This window comes from Nyctibius grandis, chromosome 19 (assembly GCF_013368605.1).
Source record: "Nyctibius grandis isolate bNycGra1 chromosome 19, bNycGra1.pri, whole genome shotgun sequence".
In the NCBI taxonomy this organism is placed as follows: Eukaryota; Metazoa; Chordata; class Aves; order Nyctibiiformes; family Nyctibiidae; genus Nyctibius; species Nyctibius grandis.
Genome location: NC_090676.1, coordinates 2763770 through 2787102, shown reverse-complemented (window position 1 = coordinate 2787102; position 23333 = coordinate 2763770). Strand labels below are relative to the sequence as shown.

Below are 23333 nucleotides of genomic sequence, written 5' to 3'. Positions count from 1 at the left end.
GGAGAGGGGCCCGCCGGGACGCGCCCGCCGCCCAATCAGCGGGGCCGTGGCGGCGGGCAGCGCCCGAGGCGGCGGGCGGGCAGCGCTGCCCTGCGCGACCGGCCTCCCGCTGCCCTCGCCCCGCCACCCCGGCCCCGCGGCCCCGCAGCTCCCCGCCTCTTCGGGGTGACCATATAGGCCCGGCGGAGGGGTCCCGGGGTCCGACGAGCCCTCGGTGGGCACCTGGGGACGAAAAGCGATGCTGGCTGAGGAGCGGGAGGACAAAACGGCTGTGCAAAGTGAGCGGGAGCGCAAAGCGATCACTGCGGCACCCTCGGGACTCGGGTCTGTTGGCTGGGACAAGGCAGCGGGGGAGAAGCTGCCAAGGTGAGCAGTGCAGCAGCGAGGTTGCTTAGCTGAAGCTGCGCCCGGACGCTGGAAGGGCAGGGAAGGTGTCGTGGCGTCCTAGCTCAGTCCCCGGCTTGTGAACTCTTAGGAAACGTGAGAGCAGGTTCAGCTCTGGCAAGGTGACCGTGCTGAGCTGCAGGCCTGCGCCTTCGCTCCGAGCTGCCTTTAAAAGCAGAGAGTTTCCCTTGCTAAAATTAATGAGGAAAGGCAACGGCTGAGTTAATGTTTCAGACTGCCTCTCATCTTAGCCCTTGTTAGCCCCAAAGCGAACAAAGAATTGATTAGGGAACAAAAATGTTTTCTGGAGAGTTTTCTGGTGTCATTCACAGGGAAAACTGGAGAAGTGAGCACTCCCCCTGGTCATGAGACCGCGAACCACGAGATGATAGATGCTGCGATGGGAGGCAAAGGCATGCAAGGTCTTGACAGCCATGGGCACGACTTGCTGATCAGGTCGTTTTGATTTAGGTGAGGATGACAGAGGAGGCACCTGTTGTGCAGAGAGATTTCCAAGGCAAAGGCCCTGTCCTTTTCCGTTCTCTTCAGAGATTCATTTTGCTCCTTCCTTCCATGTGCCAGAAAAAGAAATCTGATCCTTGGTGTCTCAGTCCAGCTCTGAGCGACTCTCTGTCCTTCCCCATTGTGGGTACCAGTAACTGAGTGCTAAGATCAGAAAGGAAACAAATCACTGCACAAAATGGCCTGCAGCGTGTGAGGAGTGATCACTGTGGGGGAATCTTTGCTGTGACTGGCGGCGTGTCTGGCCCGTGGAGAAATCTCAAGGAGAATCTAAGGCAGCCACTCGCAAAGGTGAGAGCTGCATAGAGAAGGATAATCAGGGTGCTTTGTCCCATATTCCTGCATTGAGATGATAGAGAGGAGCTAATCTTTAATTGCAACAGAAAGAGGTCCCAGTGCCTTTTTATTCCTAGGCTTCTGAGACTGCTTCACGGTACTGAATTTTGATATAAAGGTAGTATAAAGGCACAGCAGGCTTTCTCCAAGCCTGACGTGTGCCTAGTCCAGGCCCCTCAAGTGTCTGCTTAGAAAGGATGAGATGAATCCTGTGCAGTGACAGATGTGAGCAGGTGGATATTGCCTACAGGCAGATGCAAACAGTTGATGCAGATGTACCTGGTAGGTTATTTGCTGTAGTAAATAACTTGGGTGTTAAGGTGACACGAGACTTTTTCCAGAATGTGTTTTGTTTTTACCAAGCCCTCCACAAAGTGTAGTTAGCTTGTCCTCTTCCCATCACCTCCCTTTATGCAATGCGCTAACATGAAATGACGAGCTTGTCTCTCTTCCTTCTCCACACCAGAGCCAAGAGTGCCGAGATCTGCAGTGACACATGCACCCTCATCTGTGGTTGAAGAGCTGCTGCGTGGCATGAGGCTGTTCCCTTGCTCTGTGAATGTAAGTCTGGAAGGTTACATTTCTGCATTTCGGAGTAGTGGAGCACATAAAACTAGCTGCTGTCCAAGCCTGGCCATCAGAGCCATGCACAAGGTTTGACCGTCATACTTCTCGCTGATGTTCTCTTATCTCACCTCCAGTGTCTGAACGTGTTGCAATATTGTCATGTCTCTTTTTTGCTGCCCTTATCGGGCTTATCAAACCATGAAGACCGATTACTGGTTTCAGTCACTTAATTGTTTTATGAGAATTGGACCGCTTAACTACTCCTGGGACAGAACACTGTATATATTCATGGTGACTTTCAAGTACAGGTGAGCACAGTGTAACTTCTGCTTCTCTGGAATCAGTTCCATGCTCCAAGTGGTAATAGCCAAAGGGGGGAGGTACTAGAAAATTATCACTGGCATAAATCTTTCCCAGGAGAAAGATGTCAAGATTGTTAAAAGCAAGATTGTCCCCTGCTAGAAATTATTTACCTTTTTTTGTAACGTGTTCAGGTCTTGCAATGAGAAGGACTAGCAGTGTTATAATGTTTCAGGAATTTGGGTCGTAAAGACACGTTACAAGTAGTTCTGGCTTTCTAAGTATGTCATATGCATCTAACAAGGCTAATGCCAGGAGAAGCAGTGGGCTGAAAGTTAGAAGTAAACACTTTTCACACAGGCTCTCTGGTGCTTTAATAAATAGATGAGTTCTTCAAGGGTTATTTCAACCCTGCAGGGCAGCTTGGGAGGTATATGAACCAGAAGAGAACAGAGCAGAAGGATTCGCTGCTTTATATGTAATTCCAAAATGCACAGCTGAGAGAAATTATTTGGAGCCTGGATGAATCTGAAATCAAATCAGGTTTAATATGCTACCAAAAAATGCACGTGAAAGAGTTTGTTTTGGACTTCTCTCTCAAATTTCAGCTGTGAATATGCATCTTTGAAAATATTCAACCCGGTTTCTCGCTGACAACTGAGAAACAGGAACATCTGATTTGAGTTTTGATGTGTTGGACTAGAACAACAAAAAAGGAAGACAAAAAAAAATAGAAGGCAGTGACTTATATGGAAGAACATGGCAAAAATAATATCTCTTCCAAGTGCTTTGGGGAAAAATGGACATATGAAACATGAAATAAATTTATCAGATTCTGTAGAGTATTTGTGAGATTTAAAGTGAGATTTTTTTCTTCTACTGTTTTACTTATTCAAAACTTGGTATGAATATTTAATAATAGCAGACCATTATCACTGCAATTATAACAGCTATTGTAACTGTAAGTTCCTCAAGGCAGGACCCGTACCTTTATTAAGACTCTTTCAAGTCACAAACATTTTACAAATAATAGGCAGCATCAATGATTTGGTTACTGCATTCCCCACCTCTGCCTCCATAAATTCGAGGGGTTTCTGTCGGCTTGACAAGACAAAACTGCCTACAAAGAGAAACTCTTGCTGCTTTGCTGCGTACAGGGACCAAACCCTGAGCAGCACAGACTGCCAGGGCTGCACTGACCATTGTTTGCTGCTGGGGCTGTTTCAGGGCTACAGCTCCCAGCTGCAGCTTGGCGACTGCGCTCATCCTTCCAGGGAAAAGAAAAGGGAATTTGGAGGTTGTAGCACCTGTTACTGCAGGAAGAGCTTGAATACAGTTTATTTCAGTTTTGATGCGAAGAGAGGGAGAAAAGGATTGAAATAAATACATATTTTCTTCAGTTTCAGTTTCACCTTTAAAGCCATGCACCTGAATCAAACAATGCATCTTACAAGGTTGGTGCCTGCTGTCTGAATGCCTAGAGGACTGGAATGAGATAGTACTAAACTGTGGAGCACAAACCTTTACTCAGAGCCACATGTTGCCTATCACATGTAGATAAAAGACCTCAGGGTTTGGGATGGGCCTATTATTGAAATGTAAAAGAAAGTTAGTTGCAAAGACTGCCACATTTGTTTAAAAACTTAAGTTGTTTTGCTGGATAAGAACATTTTTGACTGAGGGACCAATTTACAAGTGGATTTTTTGCCCATCAGAAAAGAGGAGGGGGCAACGGTGAGAAATGCGCCTCCATCCCTATCAGCCAGATTTGGGTATTAAAGTAGAACAAACCAAAATCTCTGGCGAAGATCAGAAGGAAGCGGGGTTAAGAGAGATCGATATGCTCTGGTTTTATGGTTTTTGTCAGGATGGGGGGGCAGGCAGCAGTGGCCAGGAGGTGGCCGGGAGGTGGCCCCGCGCGGTGGCGGGAGGTGGCCGTGCGGCAGTCCCGTGCTGACACCTAGCGCCCACCGCCCTCAGAGCCCCGGAGCCGAGCGGGCACCCACCGTCCTCCGCGGCACCCAGGCAGAGCAGGCTCATCTTCTGCTGAGTACAAGCGATGGTAGGGTGAGTGGAGTTACTCTACCCTGAAAGCTCAACTGGAACTGCTGGAAATAGGGGGTGAATACTTCTTCCCTCGGGTGTAATAGTAGAAAATCAGCAAGAACAACCAGGTGGAAGAAGCAGAAGCTATGGCAATGCTGTGCTGGTTCTGGAGCTTTGGGAATGGTGGGTGGGTAGAGGACAGAAACTCAAGGCAGGGGAAAGCAGGCAGAGCTCAGTCTGGCAGGCATCTGCCCAGACATACAGAGGTCTGGACTAGCTAGAGGTCACGGCTGTCGCCTGGAAGCACGACAGGAGCGTAAGAAGAACTGGAGCTGCTGAAGTGTTAGTGTTTCTGCTGACTTCTTGTCTGTCACTTGTCTATCACACAGCTGAGGCTCTCCTCTCAAAAAAACCCCCGAGTGATGCAGGAACATGCCATTTTTATTTTAGGGAAGGAAGATCTTATGGCTAAGGCACAGGACTTTGGATATAACACTTCTGTTCTCAGCCCTAGCTGAAGCTCACTCAGGTACTAACAAGGAGTTTGATTCTGATCACAAACCCTGCCTGAGAAGTTAGGAGGGTGTATAAAGTCTAGGCTTATGATCCTCCCTGCCACAGTGGTTCTACTAATTATGTATTCAGGGTAATATGAAAGACAGCGAAAGCTTCCTTTACTGTCTGATCCTGCAGTGACCACCACAAGTCCTACAGTTCATAAGAGAAGCCCGAAGAGTTTCAGTACAACAGAATGGTCAATATTGTGTTGCTCTTCAGACACAAGTGATGATGAAGTGAGGCCTCCGTCCGTAGCTGTCCCTTCAAGGACCTAGGAGGGCGCTTTCCGAAGGAGACTTCCAACAGGGAAGGAGCCGATCTTCGTGCAACTTTGAAGGTTATTTTGAAGCAGTTTATTCAAAGTCAGAGTTAGTTTAACAAGTACAAGCCTCTGGGATAGGTTTTGCTCTGCTTATGTCACTCAGTCATACTTTTTCCCCTTCACTAGGTGGCAGCAAGAAGATAGGTATAAGGATTTGCAGGTTTGTTTTTTTTTTTTTTTTTAGTACAGCAAGCAGAGAGTTTTCAGCTGGTTCCCTGTTTGAATGGATTTCTTTAGCTGTCCCCAAACCAAACCAACCAGCAGCAAGTTGGTCAAAAGCACTGGCAGAGGTGCCTGAAACATCTCTCTGCCAGGCACCATTCTCTCTCCCAGAGACTCTGCATAAGTACGGGCTCCGGTGCACGGTTCAGCGTGGAAGGGGAGATTATCTGGTCTGCAGTTCCCTCTGCTGGCAAAGCCTCTTCTCGCACCAGCCGGGCTCCGAGGCAGAGCTGGGGCAGAGCTCAGGGCGAGCAGCCCCACTCCTGAGGGGGTCAGGTAGAGCTGAGGAGGGGCAGCACAGCAGAGGGCATGGGGAGGAGGGACAGGGCCACGCTGAAGTAGCCTCGGGCGTGCTGCCTAGGCACAGGGCCACAGCAGCCCCTGCCCCTCCCAAGAGCAAGGGGGCATCATCCTCTCTTCCCCATCCAGCTCCAGTTTAACCTTGAAGATGCGATACTGGATATTGAGACTGAATATACAGTTCTTGCTTCTCCCAAGTCCCAGTCTCTTCCTATTCTTCCGTCCCAGTCCCCTGAGACTACCAGCCCTTTAGCACTAGGACAAAGTTCTTTATGGCAGCCAGCAACGCATGGAGGGCCCTTAGCTCTGGCTACACTCTCTACATACTCGCTGAACAGCTGCCATCATTGCTTCTGCTAAGGGAAGGGGTTGCTTGGATATCCGTCAAGCCCTGCACGGAGAGGAGAAGCCATATATTTTCGGGGAGAGACTGGATAGTCTTCTGCAGAGGTATGTCCCAGAACATGAAACCTACTAAAAAGAAGAGAGAGTGACAAGGACCCCCGCCGCCCGTTCAGAGTCCAAGCAAAAATGTTGCCTTCCTTCACTGAAATGAAAACAAATGCTAAAACCATCCTCTTTCTGAGCTAGAAGAAAGGCTCAACACCTGCCTCCCTCTGTTCTCACAACTCTCTCATAAAGTCGCTGTGTGTCTTGGTAACTCTCCACAGCTGGGTGCAAGGCTGGCTGGGATCCCTTTCCTAGCCAAAGCAAAGGAGATACGAAGCCCTTCTATGGTCCTCTCCTGGCACAGGGGGGCTGCATGCCACCAACACGCAGGCGCTGAGTTTGCCAAGAAGAAAGTGTTGATGGAAGTGGTAGGACGCAGAAGGAAGGGATGGGAATGACGGTGTAGTCACGGTGTGGCTAGTGGGATGTGCAGTAAATGCATGGTCAGGTTAGTGCAGACTGGCAATCGTGGGCTTTGGTTTCTGTGCTCAAGCGTAATAATGAGTGCCTGGTGTCATATCCTCAAGTCTTAGAGGCATTAAGGGAGGTGCAGGGGACTCTACTGCTAACCTCTGCCTTTCTAAGACACTGGCTTCTCCCATCGAGCATGCCTGTTTGTCTCTTCCCCCCCCGGCAGAAGTGACCCATGCATTAGTGAAGGTGATGCTTGAGAGATCTGGATGTGACAGATGGCCTTGAAGAAAAACTGAAATGGAAAGATGTTCCAGTGTGGGTCAGGGCTGACAGTGGATGCAGGACATGTCATGGTTCACAGAAACGGAGCCAGGCTTTCTATCAGAAGGTTTTCAGAGTAGAGATTTGGGTTTAGAATAAGGTCTAGACTTCTCTCCCAAAGACAAATGCTCTGTTCTCTTTCCCACCTTTCAGGAGGTTTCTACTTCTCTGTGTGCTTTCAGTTCCCTTCTGCAACGTGAATATCCCAACCTCACAAGTGTGGGAAAACTTGGCTGTTCTAATAAGACAGGGGAGCAGTCGAAAATGGATTAAGAAGGGATTTAATGTGTCTTGTGAGAGCTTGGCTATTGATTTCTAATCTTCCCAATCTGATGTTATTGCAGAAATGATTTTCTTCTGCACCATGCAGAGATTAAATATTAATAAATAGAAAATTAAAAAAAAGGGGGGAGAAAAAGACCAGATCCCAAGACATCCCACTGCACAATTAAAAAGCAAATGAAGGATTTCTAGAATGAAAAACTTTGTTTCCTCAAGTTTTCTTGAGCTCAGAGTAGAAACATAAGGGGTTTTGATGAGATAATTTGTAATATTTCTATTTAGTGTTTTGTAGCAGAAGTGTGTGAGTTTGAGCCACATCCCCTTGCAGTAGGTTCAGTGTAAAGGCAGAATAAACTGAATGGAGATTTACTTAGATCCCATTCACCAGTGACCCATTTATTCACTGATGATGAAGTAAGGGGGAAGATGCAGGTCTACTCTGGCTTCACTTACCCTGCATCCTGCAGTCACACGCAGTTCCATTAGGTTTCTATTTATTATTCATCACAAAGAGATGGAAGACAAGGCATACCAAGATGATTTTTATATCCCGGATTTTTCACTTGCACAAACATTGCACAAGCTGCTACTTCCCATGAACTCTGTGGCTCCCAAGTGAAACCCACATCCTTGGGTCTCTGAAGCAGGAGAGGAGCAGACGGGCAACCTTTGCAGAGAGAGTTGTTACCGTGGGAAGGGGCCTCGCTAGGGTCTTATTCAAAGGCTACAGAAGTGTATGTGTGTCTGCCACCCATCATTCACGTTCTCTCCCAGCACTCTAAAAGGTTGCTTATGTTGCCACTGTACGTTGCCCAACAAATTCAGAGCAAAGTTAGTGAGTGGAGACAACAGAGGAAGGAAGAGGAAATAGATCTAGGGTCCCATGAGCATAACCAAAGGCAGGATTTGGCCCACTGCTCTTCTCCACTCCCATCTGCAACAGTCAGCAGTGTTGCCAACTGATTTCCATTCTAATCCAATAGCTTTCAAACTGCACAAGATGTATGATCAGTGTTTTACATCCCAAAGAGGCCCTTCTTTGACAGACTCAGAGCTGAACGTCCCTCATCTGTTCCTGTCTCTATTCATCTTCTCTTTTATGATCTCCCTTGAATTTAGTGGCCGTGGCTGGTTGTGGCTTTGCTGCTGTCAGTTCTTCATGGCTTTAATTCTCAGCCATTTGAAGTCAGCTCATTGGCTTTGGATCTTGTCCCAACGTTACTCATTTCATTATGGTCCTGTAGCCTGTTCTTTGTTGCCTCAGCAAAGCAAGCCCAGGTGAGACTTTCAAGATAGATGAGCAAGCCCGTGGGGAGACACCCCTTACTTGGATGGCAGAAGTGTTGACTGCCAATGGAGGAGGGAAGAATTGTTTCTCTGGATTTAAGGGAATTTGGTAGAGAAATTTGTGCCAAACACACGGGCAAATGGAAACCTGGCCCTGGGCTTCAGATTCTGCTGTAGGACTGAGCAGATGGGCCTCCAGTCTTTAGTCTTTTACTGATTCACTGTGTGCCTGTGGTGGCCCACGTCCTTGAAATCAGTGGGAGTCAGGAAGCTAAAGGCTTGTGAAGCCCTGTTTATAAAGTGCTAGAGCTTCTGTGGCTTAACAAATGACTGCCTATCAGCAGAGCTGGAGTACCTGATCATGTGCACTCTCAGTCTGCTCTGAAAATAAACCACCCTAAATTGGAGAGTGGCCCGAGAATGCTTATTAGACAGTTATTAGGGATCAGCTGATGGGTGATAACCCTGTAAACCACAGTAAATCAATTGCTGTCTGTTATTCCTCATGCTCTCGGCTGCTTTCTGTGCTTCAGTTTCTTGTCTTCAAAATAGCAGTGTTTGCAGTCCTGGGGCCTGAGAGGGTCATACACCAATGATTGTAAAGCACTTATACTGTAGACAGTGCAAGAGTCCCATACATGTTCTCCAGTGTTGCCTGGTAAGATGGTACAGTAATAGAAAAAAGTGAGTAAATGCCCTCCCTGGGTGTATAGTGTGAGCAGATTATCCAGCATGTCACACCTAGGTTTAGAAGCAACACACGGCATTATTTGGCAGACACTAGGCAATATTTAGTGACTACGCTAGCTATATATAATGGAATTATGGAGGGTGTGAGAAAGCAGCACCTCCTCCCATCTGCCCCCTTAAGGGACGCAAATGCTTTGCTATAACACTGTTCCCTGAGAGCTAGAACTTTAGCAAATAAGGGACTTTATTAAGTTGTTAATAAGATTTCATTTTCTCACTAATGCTGCGGTGCTACATTATTAATTTAAAACTGTATTTAGCCTGACATGCTAAAGTGCTAGGCCTCATTATTAATGCATAAACCCATGCCTCTGTTGTTTAATTAAACACTATGATTATGAAGTTCTGATGTGGTTTAATGATAGCAGGCTGGAGTGGCGGTACATTCCTGTGCTCAGATCTCCCCCATTCCCCCCTCCTGCTACTTTCTCCTTTAATTTCCCTTTAAAAGCACAAATGCAGTTGTTGTTCTGCTGAATAAACACCACATGACAAATGATGTTGATCTTTCCAAGGTGACATGGAATTGCATTTTTATTTTCCTAGGCTTAGCTTCTTATTGACCAGAGATTTCTATCCTCCATTTTTTGATGGCTCTGAAGGTAACTGTTTCTAGTTCCCCAGAAGACAAGGTAATCCTTGCTCCCAATAAAGTCAACTGGACTTTCCAACTGATTTCAAGGGGCCAGAGTTTCACCTAAAGGTCAGAAGAGACCTAGAGAAGAAGCCTAGACCACTGTTGTATATGTAGTTGAAATGACCATATGGTCATTTCTAAACAGTTGTTATCTTGGAGATGGAGCTTGGTCAAAGGAAGATGATGTACTGAATCATGTAAGAATTAAATGGATCTAGACAAGGATAATAAACCCTGTGGACATTTCCTTGTTTCAGTTTCTCCACCAGCATCCTTCTGCATTGGGCTCAAGTGGTTTGGAGTCGTTGTTTCAGGCAGCCCATATTTTATTGTATTCTCCTTGGTCTCCTTTGCAGGACCAAGACTTTCTGGGTGTTTCTGAGAGACTTTTTGCTATATATTCCCTCCTTTCTCCCCTCAACATTTGGCTTCATCATCTTATTCCTCCCTGTTCCTTGTGATGATTCTGAATAGCAGTATATAATACTGAATACCCAACGTGTCTTGCAGAGCCTCTTACTTTATTGACTAGCAGTAAAATTAAACATATTCTTATGTACTTTCCTGCTTAATCAGGATTTACACAGATCAGCCCTCTGTGCCTTTGTTCCTCTCCATACCCCTTCCCTGCTTGTCTGTTCAAACAGGATGTTCTTGCCTTTGGAGCCTGTCATCTCCCAAATTCTGGAGTCCTCTCTCTCTTTTGAAGGCAAAGGGGGGGTTTTACTGTGGTCTTTGCTGGAACCAGAATTTCACCCCAAGTGTTTTTAAGCCAAGGCAGACACTGGTCTGGTTAGAGGAGATGGACAAGGAACAAGTTGCATGACTGCATCAGGAGTGCAGGAGCACTCGTTCTGGTCACTTCTAGCAGGGTGGGCAAAGTCTCTCTCTATTGCCATCCAGGTGAATTCACAGCTGACAGCTAGTGCTTTGCTCAGCAGAGCCCAAATTCTGTTTTTAAATAGTCATTTGCTTGAAACACATCATTGTTTCTCTTCCTTGTATCTCTCAAAGAAGAAAATTGTTCATTATAATCAACCTTCCTTCGCATTCTTGCACTGAACGTGAGTGCACAGATCTGTTCTCTGCATGTGCAAATACAACAGAAATGTTGCCAAGCTTAATTTCCTTCAGTAGATTATTTTTTTAAAGTATATGTTCAGCAAAGTAACCTTTCTCTAACAAAGAGATGACCTTTTACATTTATGTAGTGCTTGTTGCTAGGATTTAGATCTTTGCTGAAAGCTGTTATTTCTCTTAAGTACAGGAGAAAGTGCATTTTCACCTCCATTTGGGTAAACTGTCATTTTCTACTGTTCACTGCTTTTCTCACCATGGAATAATAATTTGAGGTTCAGTGGGTTTTTTAAGAGAATGCATTCCAGGAGTGTGGTGGGGCCTGGGAAGTCCTCAATGTTTGCTAGTGGGGGAGAAAAGGAAGAGGAGGGAGAAGGTTTCTGAAATATTTAAGGCTTCTGAGTAATGCAGTTGCTCAGCTTCTGCCATCAAATCACATTCAATTTAGGAGGGTCATGCAGGTATTTTATAATCGTTCACAAAAAGCAGCCAGTGGGTAGCTGAGCAGCTATACATGTATGCATAATAGATTATTTTTTGGTGGTAGCACTAGCGTCCATGGGAAGCCACTTTAGGTAGATTTAAGAGGATTCTGTCCAACCGTGATACTGATGAATAACAGAAGTAATCTAATATTACTCTTTGTATATCTGTGATACTGGTGTTATTACAAGTCATACTATTAATACATGATGCAGTAGGAACGAAGCCACTTCACGTGCAGTAGGCTGTAACAGAGTGAAAGGGAGCATTAGACACATGTATGCAGATCACTTCATGGGACATAGAAATGAGTATCTCACTCTTGAACGGTTTCCTTTATTAGTTTCTGTAGGTAGTGAGAGACTAAAAGAAACTGCAAGGAGCAACTTGACTAGTTATCTCTCTCTTCTTTGCAAATTGAGCATGGGAAAAACCCTCAGTTCCTTTGGTGTTGGAAATGTTTGAAGTATGAAGACCCTGCCTGGTGGGGAAAAAGACCCAAGGACTTCAAGCATGTGCAGCTGCAGTTGTCTCCAAATAGGAACATGCAAAGTAAAAATGTCCCCTAAGAATATTCACACTTTTCTTGGTCAAAATTGCTCTTCAAACACATGACTTCGTAAGTTGGAGGTACTGTTTGCCAGTCTTATGGTATTTCAGGAAGTGGAAGGCAGTATCGTAAGCATTTATCAGTCAGGTGAAATAATTGGATTGAATGTATTGCTGGGGAATGACACAAAATTGCACTGCTCAGGGCAGAGTGCATTGCACGCTGTGGTTCCCAAAAGGTCCGTCAGGCCGGCCAAGTTAACAGAAATAGTCCCTCCTTACATCTTCTTTCTCTGTCTCATGTACACTTAGAAGAGCGAGAGCCATCGAGAGTTTCATTGCAATTGAAACAACTAAAATTAATCAAGTCCAAATCCCTCCTGTCCAGGAGACCATGAATTCAGCTGGATCAGAAGCCCTTGGTTAAGCAGCCCCTGAAAGTCTATCAGAAGTTTATTAGTATGGTAATTTATCTGGGTAAGCGCATAAAGATGCTAATTGAAACGTTTTTTCATGCATTATTTTTTAAAGGCAGAAAGGTTGGGGATTTTCTAAGAAGAAAAGCAGAATTGTCACTTATGTTTCATCATGTCATAATGTTATAATTTCATTATTTTCCTATGCTTCATTGTAATTTTTTGTATTTTAAATGCAAAGAACAAAGAACTTGATACTCCAAAGATTTGGGGCTCATGCCATGTCTGGTTCTGGTCTTGATGCATGGAGATAGATTGAATTAATCAAACTTCTTCACACTGCTATTTAATCGGGTTTACAATTAGCTGAGGGCTGCAGGTCTCCCGGGCCTATCAGCTTTGCAAGCAGAAGCTGTAATACAGCAGCTCTGCAGCCACACACTGGGAGTGCCTTACAGACCAGATTGTCATAATGTGGCATGAAATTAAAGCGTGATGTTACTTGACAACAGAATTTCAATTTCTCCCTCCCCCGCTTTTCTCTCTTTAACAAAGTCTCTACCTAGAGATAGGCCTCCCCGTTGAGTTGCACCCACCTGCTCTAAGCTACACAGCTGCCTTCAAAAGAGTTTCTGATGCTATTAAACCAATCTGTGTTCCATTACAGTCATTCTGATATTCTTCCCTGTCTGCTTTCAATGGCAGATTACTTTGCTGTGAGGGGCTAATAAGCATACAGCTCTTAACTTGTTTCAATTCTTACTCAAATGTATTGATTTCGTCTCTCCCTCTCTTCTCACAACACAGAGGGTTTTTGCTGACGTCTCTTGTCCCCAAAGCTGCCTGCATGGTTATGTCAAGCCTCCTCAGCTGCCTCGCTGCCGCTGAGAGTGGTTAAACCCACTTCCATTCAGATAAACAAACACCGAGGAGTGGAGAGCCTGCGACGGTTTTTCCTTCCATCACCCCTCATCTCTTGAGAAGCAGTGTGGGTGCACAGTTAGGAAATGGGATTTATAATCCCACCCTCCCACAAGCAAGTCAAGATCTTGTGAACAATGCCACCACGACCAATTGGTTATCTGGGTGTTGATGATATTGTGTTGTTCAGGAAACCTGTCATAGGAAGAGTTGAAAAGAAGAACATAGAATCATAGAATCACAGACTGGTTTGGGTTGGAAGGGACCTTAAAGACCATCTAGTTCCAACCCCCCTGCCACAGGCAGGGACACCTTCCACTAGACCAGGTTGCTCCAAGCCCCATCCAACCTGGCCTTGAACACTGCCAGGGAGGGGCATCCACAACATCTCTGGGCAACCTGGGCCAGTGTCTCACCACCCTCGCAGTATAAAATTTCTTCCTGATAACATAACGAACCCAGAAGGGCTGGCTGGGAAGAGGTGAGGATCAGGTCAAGTTGGTAATGGAGGTTGTTATTCCCCCCTTGAACTGACCTGGAATCTAATCTAGTTCAATGTAGACCTTAGAAATCAATGGGTAGACGATGAAGCGTTCCCTGTGGTTATAAAGTAAAAGGTTGGGCATATGTTCCTGATGGTGAGATTTGACTCCCAAGAAGCAACACTTGAAGGTGCTGGAGTTACACCGGACAAGGAGAATCACATTCTAGGTTGAGAAGCTTGGCTAAGTGGTATACAGGAGGATCCACCCCTGGTCCTGCTGAAGAGAATGAGTGAGGCTCCTGCAGAAAAAAGGTCTGGCCTTTGATGACACAGTTTGGTGTCTGTGGACCTTGCTCACTGGTTGCTCATGACTTCTCTAGGTCTGGGAAGTGATCGAACCCACTGGTGGCCTGGCCCTTCAATTTGCAGTGATGGATTCTGCTCATTAGTTCCGTGCTTTTTTCCATCTCTGAACTAAAAAAAGTTTTCAAGTTCTGTCTCTTCTAATGTCAGGTACTGAATTTAAAAACAAATCGTATCCACAGAACACCTGTAGATGGGCGAGAGAGGGGAGATTCATGCGAAACAGACATAATTCTGTCTTCTACATTCACTTTAGCTGTATCTGCTGCCTGAAGTGGCACAGAGCTACAATTCTGAGAGTTATTTGGACATATTTAATCAGAGTAGCCTCCATTTAGTTATCAAACATGGGAACAAAATGAGCTTTGCTTATAAAAAAACCAAACTCTGTAAACCTCTGTCCCCCATTGCTCTCCATTCTTTTTCCTTCCTGCATGGTGCTGAGCATCTCCCAAGGATTAAGCGATTATTCAGAAAATTGATTCCGCTCCCATTGAACGTGATTACTTCCCCCATGCTGAAATCTACAAAAGCACAATCAGGTACACAACCAAGGTAGTTTTAAGCATTTGCATCTTATACAGGTTGGCCTGCAAACACCTGTAGTTTTTCTGGCTGATAGCAACCATTTATGGGCATAGGGGGCAAGGGAAAAATCAGTGAACTTTAAAAAGCAAGATAAAAAGAGGACATTTTTCTGATTGAGAAAAATCAAGCTTAATGAACTGAGAGGAAATAATTTCCTCAATTTGCTTGGATGTTTTAAATTAAAAGCAGAGTGTAACCACTGCTTGCAAATTACTGTAAACATTTCAATCACTCTAATTCATGGTAAAAGGGAGGAAAGGCTGGACTATGGAATACTAATCAAAGATCAGTCCTGGGAAGTCAGTCTCTGTTTTCCCCTATTTTTTTTGGGCCAGAGTGTCTAGGACTTCATAGAATTTTTTTATATATATATATATATATGAATATGAATATTTATGAAGAGCTTGCTAGTGACAGACCAGGCTGGCCCTGCAGGCCCAAAGGAATTAATGTAAATTCCAATCAACCGTGAAAACCCACTAGAATTGAACTGTATTTCAGCATGGTGGATAAAGCACATCAAAGAGCAGAATTTCTATAAGATAATTACACACAATGCAACTCTAATCACAGAAAGACTGTGGATATTGCTGATAAAGCGTAATAAATCTTGTTCTGCTGAATCAGCTTTCTGTTTCTATTGCACTAAACTCCAGATTCTTGCCCTTATTTATATATTTACAATTTTAAAACCACATCAACTAATGATTTACTGTAGCTTCTGTGAAAGGTTTGGGCTTATTTAGCTTTTTGTTGTTTCACTTGTTGAAGTTCAGAACAGCAAAATATTCGTCTCTCCTGTCTGGCAATTCTGTAGAAATTAATTGTCTATAAGGTGAGAACCTGCCTTTCTGTTGTATTTTAAGAAATTGGAATAATTTCAGATTTGACATTTCTAAGTGTTCAAGATTCAGGCTCCCTCCCCCATACTCTGTAGCACCATGAATTCATCTCACAGCCTCACAGAATGGTTGAGGTGGCAGAGAACTCTGGAGATCATCTAGTCTGACCCCCCTGCTCAAGCTCAACCTAGTTGCCCAGAACCATGTCCACTTGCATTTTGGATGTCTCCAAGGATGCAGACTCCACAGCCCCTCTGGGCAACTGGTTCCTGCACTTCACCCTCACAGTAAATTTTTTTCCATACATTTAAACAGAATTTCCTGTGCTTCAATTTGTGCCCATTGCCTCTTGTCCTTTCAGCGGGGACCACTGAGAAGAGTCTGGCTGTTTCCCAGCTTCCTCTCCCCTTACACACAGGTGTAAGCCTGGCAAGTGAGCAAGCCCTAGCACAGTGTGGGCCCTGAGCAGCAGTAACCTGTGCCAGGGATAAAGCATGATGCTGATAACACCCCATTCCTACAGCAATAGGGAACTGGAAGCATAGAGTCTGTGGTCACTGACTGTTTCTTGACTGTTCTTGGGGACTCCTTGTGTCTCACTGTGGATCTCACTCATATCTCAAAACATCTGAGCACCAGCAGATGCATTTATGTAAGGTGTCTTTACTGTTGCTTAATCAAGAAGCAAAAGTTTGCCTTCTTCATGTCAGCTTTGCCCTTCATTTGTCTTTCTGGCATATGGGCAGCAGAAGGTCTCTGCTTCTGACAGAGTGAAAGAATTTTACATATGGTTTAATTACAGTAAATTATCAGCAAAGGGAAGAGTTTGCAGGGGGACAGCTGAATCCCACTCATGGGTTCAGTGAACATCTGCCCAGGACCTCAGTGCTCTGCCACGTTTCACAGCGACACTTTGCTCCACCCCAGAGGACAACTGTTCTGAGAAAAGTCCATCCCTTGGTGTCTCTCTGTGCTGGGAACTTTTCTCAAAATAACAGCATGGGAAATGTCTGGCTTCTCAGTCTGTTGTCTCAACTCTGTGCTCCAGGAGGAGCATGGAGAGGAATTTGACAACAGGGTCAATATTTCCTAACTCCAGATTCATATTGTCTTCTAATTTCAGAATGTAGAGGCTGATGTCCTCTCTGGCTGTTGTCTTCATTAAGTCTACGGCGAGCTGGAACATGAACTGATATGTCCTCTGGCAAGTAGCTAGATATTCTCTTTCACATCTATTGTGCTGCCGTGATCCCTTCGACAAGCACCTGTTACTCAAGTTATATTTAAGCTTTTCCACAGCCTTTGTGAGTGCACCATAACTTCAAAGCCTTATTTGTATTAGTAGCATCACCCTGGTTGTCACCCAATGGGAAGTGCTTTTGTATGCAATCCCCCAAGCAGACATGAAAGACCATGTCAGGACAATGGAGGGTTGCAGTAGATGTTCTTCCTTTGCCTGAGTTACATCACATCTTTGAAAGCGTGTTCCTCCTGTGACAGTTTGAAGCGAATAAACAAAGTTCCTGGGGAAATGGTATGCAGTGTTCAAACACTTGGCTGAACTTTAATGTTCTATAAGTTGTAAGGAAATGACTACAAAAGCCTTGGAAGAGCAAAGGAAGAGAGTTAGCTCAAGGCAAGGTGATATTCCCTCATTAAAATCTATTTGTGCAAAGTTAAGACGTCAAAGAAATTTCACATGTTCCAAGAGGGTATGAAAGCCCGTGTTATTAGTGATCAGAAGGGACTTGGGAGTCCTATTTGCCAAAGAGGAGGGTGTAGTGAAAGATAGGGAAAGAAAAAAGAAAGGGAAAGGAAAAGAAAGAAAAAGAAAAAATATTGTATTTGAGCATTTAATGTTATCTGAGAAAAATAATGAATTCAACTGCTTTAAAACAAGAACCTTTGTTATCCAAGTATGTATCATAGAAAATACTTTAAAGGAAAAAAGTCTTCAAAATGTGGGCTGAGATTCTGCATGCAGTTTTTCAAGCCATACAGCTGCACACAGAGACATCCACGGTCCAGTTCCAGGGGCTACCAACCTTGTGTCATTTCACCCATCATCGCAGAGGGTGAATGAGGTTGTTAAAGAAGTACTAACAGAATCACAGAATCACAGAATCAATCAGGTTGGAAGAGCCCTCTGGGATCATCCAGTCCAACCATTGCCCTGACACCACCATGGCAACTAGACCATGGCACTAAGTGCCATGTCCAGTCTTTTCTTAAACCCCTCCAGAGATGGTGACTCCACCACCTCCCTGGGCAGCCCCTTCCAATGTCTAGTGACCCTTGCTGAGAAGAAATGCTTCCTAATGTCCAACCTGAACCTCCCTTGGCGAAGCTTGAGGCTGTGTCCTCTTGTCCTATCGCTGGTTGCCTGGGAGAAGAGGCTGAATCCCACTCCACTACTAACAATCCTGCCTCCAGGAAAAGCAGCTTTGGCTGATGCTGGGGCATGCAAGTGAGCCAGACCGCAAAATTGTGGGACCCTTGTGAGTCCCTTCCAACTCAGGTCGTTCTGTGATTCTGTGATTCTAATTTATCAGCATTCCCCGGCACCGTGTGCCAGCGGGGACCCTTTTCTGTGCCTCTTTCCAAGTGTGGTGCTTCTTGACGGGATCTGCGGTGGGATCTGCTTGGGGACCTCAGATTGTTGCAGCGAGGAGGGGGCAGCAGCAGAGGAGATCACAGTAGCACACACAAACACGGAGTTAGGATAGCCGAGCTTACGGCCCTCCAGGGCCCTGCCAGAGCCTCGGCTGCTCCGTGAGTTGTAACTGCTGAGGATGTGCGTAGTGCTCACTACATGCTTTTAAAATTTTTTCCCTGAGAAATCAGCAGAAATCTCCTGTCTCTGCCCTGGCTGGCCTGTCCGTCTGTTTTGACGGCTTCTTTTATCGCTAACAGCCATGTGAAGAATGAGCACACTAAAAGGTAAGGCTCTCTTTTTGTGCTGATAGTGGACGAAGCCCTCCCCCGGTTTTGCATTAATGTAGAGCGGCGACGTGGCCACGGGCTGATTGCATTTGCTAATGTTAATCACCAAGGGGCCAGGCGAGGTGAATAAGTGAACTATATTTTATTCAGTTTGACAGAAGGAGGAGTCGAATGGAAATGATTTTTATCTCTGGTTGTGGCCGACCTAAATTAATGCTACCTCTGGTGCTGAAAGGCTCAGGGGAGCAGATGTCTGTATTTTATATGCTCTCCTTGGTAGGGGAACCAAACCACGCATCAGGCTGCGCGTTAACTTGGGGACAAAGCTGAGCCGTGTCCCCAGTTGCACGGGCTGCGCAGCCTGAAAGATGAAGATGTAGGGAGTGAAGTCACGGTTTGTTTTGCCTGCTTGAAACAAAGACAGGTCATTAGAGCTGAATCTCAAGTGCTGGAGGAGTGGATGGCAGGTCCTTTACCATGACATGTACAGAGGGAAAGCGAGGAGGGAAAACACCTTAGCAGCTCTTCAGCAGAACACTTACTAATTGCTGGGCACCAGTGAGGATTGCTGCCCTGCCAGGAGCGCAGACCTCTGTAACCGTAGCTCTGTCTGTGTTGGTTTATCCGAGGAGGCTGTTGAGACTCTGCGCTCCCAGACCAGGTAAACAAGGTTGTGTGTCGGGCTGTTCCCCAGACTCACCCAAACCTTGCAGTCTAAGTGATTCTGAAAGATTTCAAGGTTTAAATAGGAGGGTGAGATATTGCGAGGGATAGATATTGCTGCTGCTGTGCCCAAGTGGGAGAGAGGTTTCTAGAAGCCTGGCAAGGACCCTTGTCTCTAACCTCCCTCCTGGGAGCAGTGCTGTGGGCTCCCTGCCAGTGGGATCTGGGGGCTGCTTGCCCAAGGGCTGGACAGGGGACTGGCAGGAGAATGGCCAAGGCCTGGCAGTACCCAGGCACCAGAAAAACCTTTCCTGCCTCTCATCTTGCATTTGCTTCTTGGGAAAGCATCGTGCATTTGCATCTTGCATTTGCTTCTTGGAAAAAGAAACACTCTGCTAATGATAGATAGGTGAAAACAGAGCAGTCACTGGAAAGAGAGAGGATGGAAGAGGCTTAACGAAATCTACCCAGCGAATGAAAGAGAGCTGGGAAGGAGGGTGAATGGGGAAGCAAATGTGATAATTGGCAGAGCGTGGTAAGCAGTGCCACCCACACAGCTATGGGTGGGATGGTGGGAGCTGAGGCAAGAGGCACTGCAAGCGCATTTCCATTTCTTTATTCTCTGTATCATGCTCCTCTTCTCATTTCAAGGTCTGATCAAGTCTGACTATCGTCACCCCTTTTTATTGTAAAGTCACCTATTAATGTTGACAGTTTAGGTGGCTGGGGGATGTGGTATTAGGACTGACAAATGCTGGTAATTTGCAAGCAATGTTTTCCCTCTAGCACCAGTGGGAAATCACCTAACCTTTGCCAATAATTCTCAACATAACTCACAAAACCTCATCTTCTATCATTACGAGGAGCGGCATTTCTGAAAATTATCAGCTTCTTGAATTCATCCATGCTAGACTATACAGAGGAGGTGATATTAATCAGTGTGTGAGGCCCACTGTAGTATTAAGGATTCTCTTACAAGATCTTTTTACCATATGCTCTCTGATATTAAGCTTGCTTTATTATGCTTTCAGATCTTTTTTTTTCTGACCTGTCACATCACTTGGCTTTAACTGGTTTTTTTAGCTGTTGTTATTATATCATTTTTTTTTAACCATAATTTGCTTAACATGTCTGTGGAGAGCACTTGTGTATGTTTATGCTTTAAACCAACACTGATTAATCAGTAACGGGTGGACCGGTGTAAATGTAATTGGCACAGATCTGAAGGCTGCCATGGGGACAGGTAGCTGAGAATCTGACCCGCCATCCATACACTGAAGTTTAAGTAATGGATTTTCAGAAGTGCTGAGCTTAGAGCAGCTTCTTTGGAGAATACATTGAGCTGTTGGCCCGTTAAGTCTTTGTCAAATCTTGCCTTAATTTTTCAGCTGAGAATATACAGAGAAATGGCACTGATAGAAAATATCCTGGCACCTGTGCTGAGCCGAGGAGCCTCCCGAGTTCAAATACAGCCTGATCTTATTTTGCAGAAGCAGTAGCCAAACAATGCTGAGAGCAACTGTCTTTAAAGTGAAATTAAAATGTAATGAGGGTGGGAGGCAGGGACAAGCTAGCATGGACCATCTGAGCTGTTGCAATTCTGGAATTCATCACTTGCCACTGAAAGCAGAGTGGCTGTTGTGTTATTGATGCAGGGGGAGAGCGAGGTTATTGCATTATTGACATACAGTAGGTGGAGGAAGATTACCATGTTAGCAGCGGTACGAGAAGCGAGATTATCCAAATGCAATAAGCCATTGTTACAGCAATGACATTTTTCCACACCTCCCCCTTTCCCCCCCCTTCTTATCCTGTCCTTTCCACCTCCCGCCTGCATAATATTAAAGGTCAGTAATATCCAGACAGATGGTTGGGAGGGTTTACGGAGAGGGGCTGCTTTCTTTGGTCATTTTTTCTGAAATGGTGATTGTGCTCAGAAAAAAAAGAAAGCATTTGGGTTTTCCGACCAGGTTTAACTCATCCGAACGCTGTACTAGGCAAGAGAGAATTTGGGTTAGGAGATTGTCCCTTTCACTGACATCTGCGCTACTATCTATGACAGCTCTGAGAGGCACAGCTGCATCGTAGGCACTGGAATAACCAGGGGATAAATGCCACTGGATTTTGGCTCTTTATTTAATAAACAGCTTTACTAAATCTCTTTTTGCTGTGAAAACTTTTCGAGGAGGGTCTCTGCAACGCGTTGATCCTCAAAGGACTCTGATCCCTCATTGAGAGAGTATTTATCTCTCTGGTTCACTTTTTTTGCTTCTAGATGAAACCTGTCTTCCCTTATATTTCAGTTCCCTGGATTTAGTTCTGTCTTCATCTGGAACTGCTTGCTTGCTCTGAGAGCAGGCTTCCTAATAGTAAACCATAATTGAGTAAAATCATTGCCCACTGCAGAGAAAGTGACTCACTGTGTAAAACACCCTCCCCAGAAAACGCATCAAGCTGTGTTCATGGGTCAGATCTGCAGTTCAGAGAGGTTCATGTCAAGGCTCCCCATCGATGGCCGTGAGTTTTGGAGCTGACCTGAAGTGATCAGCTCATATCCTCTTGGATTTAATTGGGTTACAGGGACGGCTTCTGATCCCTGATCCCCAGGGAAGGAGCCGCAAAGATTGCCGCGTCTGCAGCAATCTCATCTGTCCACGGTCGCAGTCAGGGAGAGAAGAATGGCTGCTTAATCAGACGCACAATCTGAAAATGTCACATTATTATTTATGAAGTGTTTAATAATCACACCACAATCATTGGACGCAGTGAGGTGGAAAACGAAAATGTATTTTTTTCAAATAATATATTCGCATTCTGTTATTTTGGGGAAAAAAAAAACCTAAGTAAATGATTTCTTCTAATTTGAAGAGTACCGTTTGTTCTAGTCTTGCAACAATGCCTCATTTATGCATGGATCCGAAGTCACACACAGCTGGGGCAGCCTTAAATTTAGCAGCTCGGCTCAGCTACGTGTGCCCTTCTGCTGCCCACATGCATCTCACCCTCGCTGTTGTGAAACACTGCAAAGTTTGTTCAGCTCTGAGCGTCGCAGCCGGGGCGCTGGGTTGTCTCTAAGAGGCAGCACGCTGAGTTCAAACCTGGCTGTGTCTGTGAATACTAACAATAATCTCTAGCTTTTAGATAAAGCTTTAGTATAATGGCATTTTCAGCTGGGGTAAAGAAACAGCTCTACCATAAAAACCAGTTACTTGACTATCCCAGGGGTGGCTGGAGAGCAAACTGCGTTTGGATAGATGTGGGTCTGGAAACCGGACTGGTGCAGGGAGCATTTCTGCTGTGGGCATGTGCTTGCATGATGCTGGAGAGCGTGACTTGGCTCATGAGGGAGGGAAGCAGGCCACTGTGCTTACTGAGGGAGAAAAAGGAATATATGGTGTTTCTTTTCAGACAGAAATTAATCTGAAAAAGAAAGAATTGGTGTAATTTGTAATTATTAGGTAAGTGTGTCTGGTTTTGCTTGTATGTTTCCCCTGATATCTTTTCCATCTTGCTCTCCTTCCCTTTGTGACCAGGGAATTATTTTGTAGAAGAGCTTAAGCTTAGAAATATAAACCCTTATCCTCTCTCACTGTTTTGCATCCTTTCTTTCCAGACTGGCCTTTTCTTTACTGATGTCTTGCTTCATTTTCATGTTTTCAGATCACGGCTCTTATCTGGAGCAGGGTCCTCTGAAGAGCTGAGCTGCTCCGTGTCCTGTCGCAGGGGAAGGGAGTTCAGAGCACATTATTCCTCCAAGGCTGGTGCCTTTTGCTGCCTCCTGGTTTGTGTGCCAGCATGATCAGCAGTGAACACAGGCAAGGGGAGAGCAGAGCCCAGGCATGTGGTGCTGCTCGGAAATCTGTGCTCCCTCTGTTGGCTGCCTGGCTCTGGAGCGACGGAGGAAAAATAAATGTTACTAGGTCATGTCAGGCAGAAACAATTTCTCTAATTGCCTGGTGACCAGCAAGCCAATTTTAGAGGGCACCAGCAGAATAAAGGGCCTATTGCTTCAAGAATTTGACTACCCAACTGCTTCTGAATTTGGTGTATTGTGGGTAACTCAGGGAATTAGACCTTGATTCATTTAAATTCTTCAGTCTGGGGTGTGTGTCTGTGTGGGAGGACCAGTGTGAAGCTGAGGTCTGTGGGCTCAGGGCAGCTTCAGGGGCACTCCAGCACATCCCTGGGGCACAAAGCCTTCACGGTGCACGGCAGCCAGTCATGTCCCCAAATTTGTCATCTGTGCTTTGGGCCTGGCTGCGGAGATGGTGCGAAGCCTTGTGCTCGGCCTGTGCCTCTGCGGCGA

General features: G+C 45.5%; 1 long non-coding RNA gene across 2 annotated transcripts; it reads left to right on the top strand.

Moving 5' to 3' along the window:
- The first annotated feature begins 129 nt into the window (after nt 1–129).
- Nucleotides 130–23056, top strand: LOC137672193 (uncharacterized). Of its 2 annotated transcripts, XR_011049519.1 has the most exons (4): nt 130–278; nt 967–1197; nt 1709–1803; nt 22688–23056. It is a non-coding gene; the product is annotated as an uncharacterized lncRNA (long non-coding RNA). The 2 variants fall into 2 exon arrangements; XR_011049518.1 differs by lacking the exon at nt 130–278 and having other exon boundaries at nt 637–1197.
- Nucleotides 23057–23333: the final 277 nt, after the last annotated feature.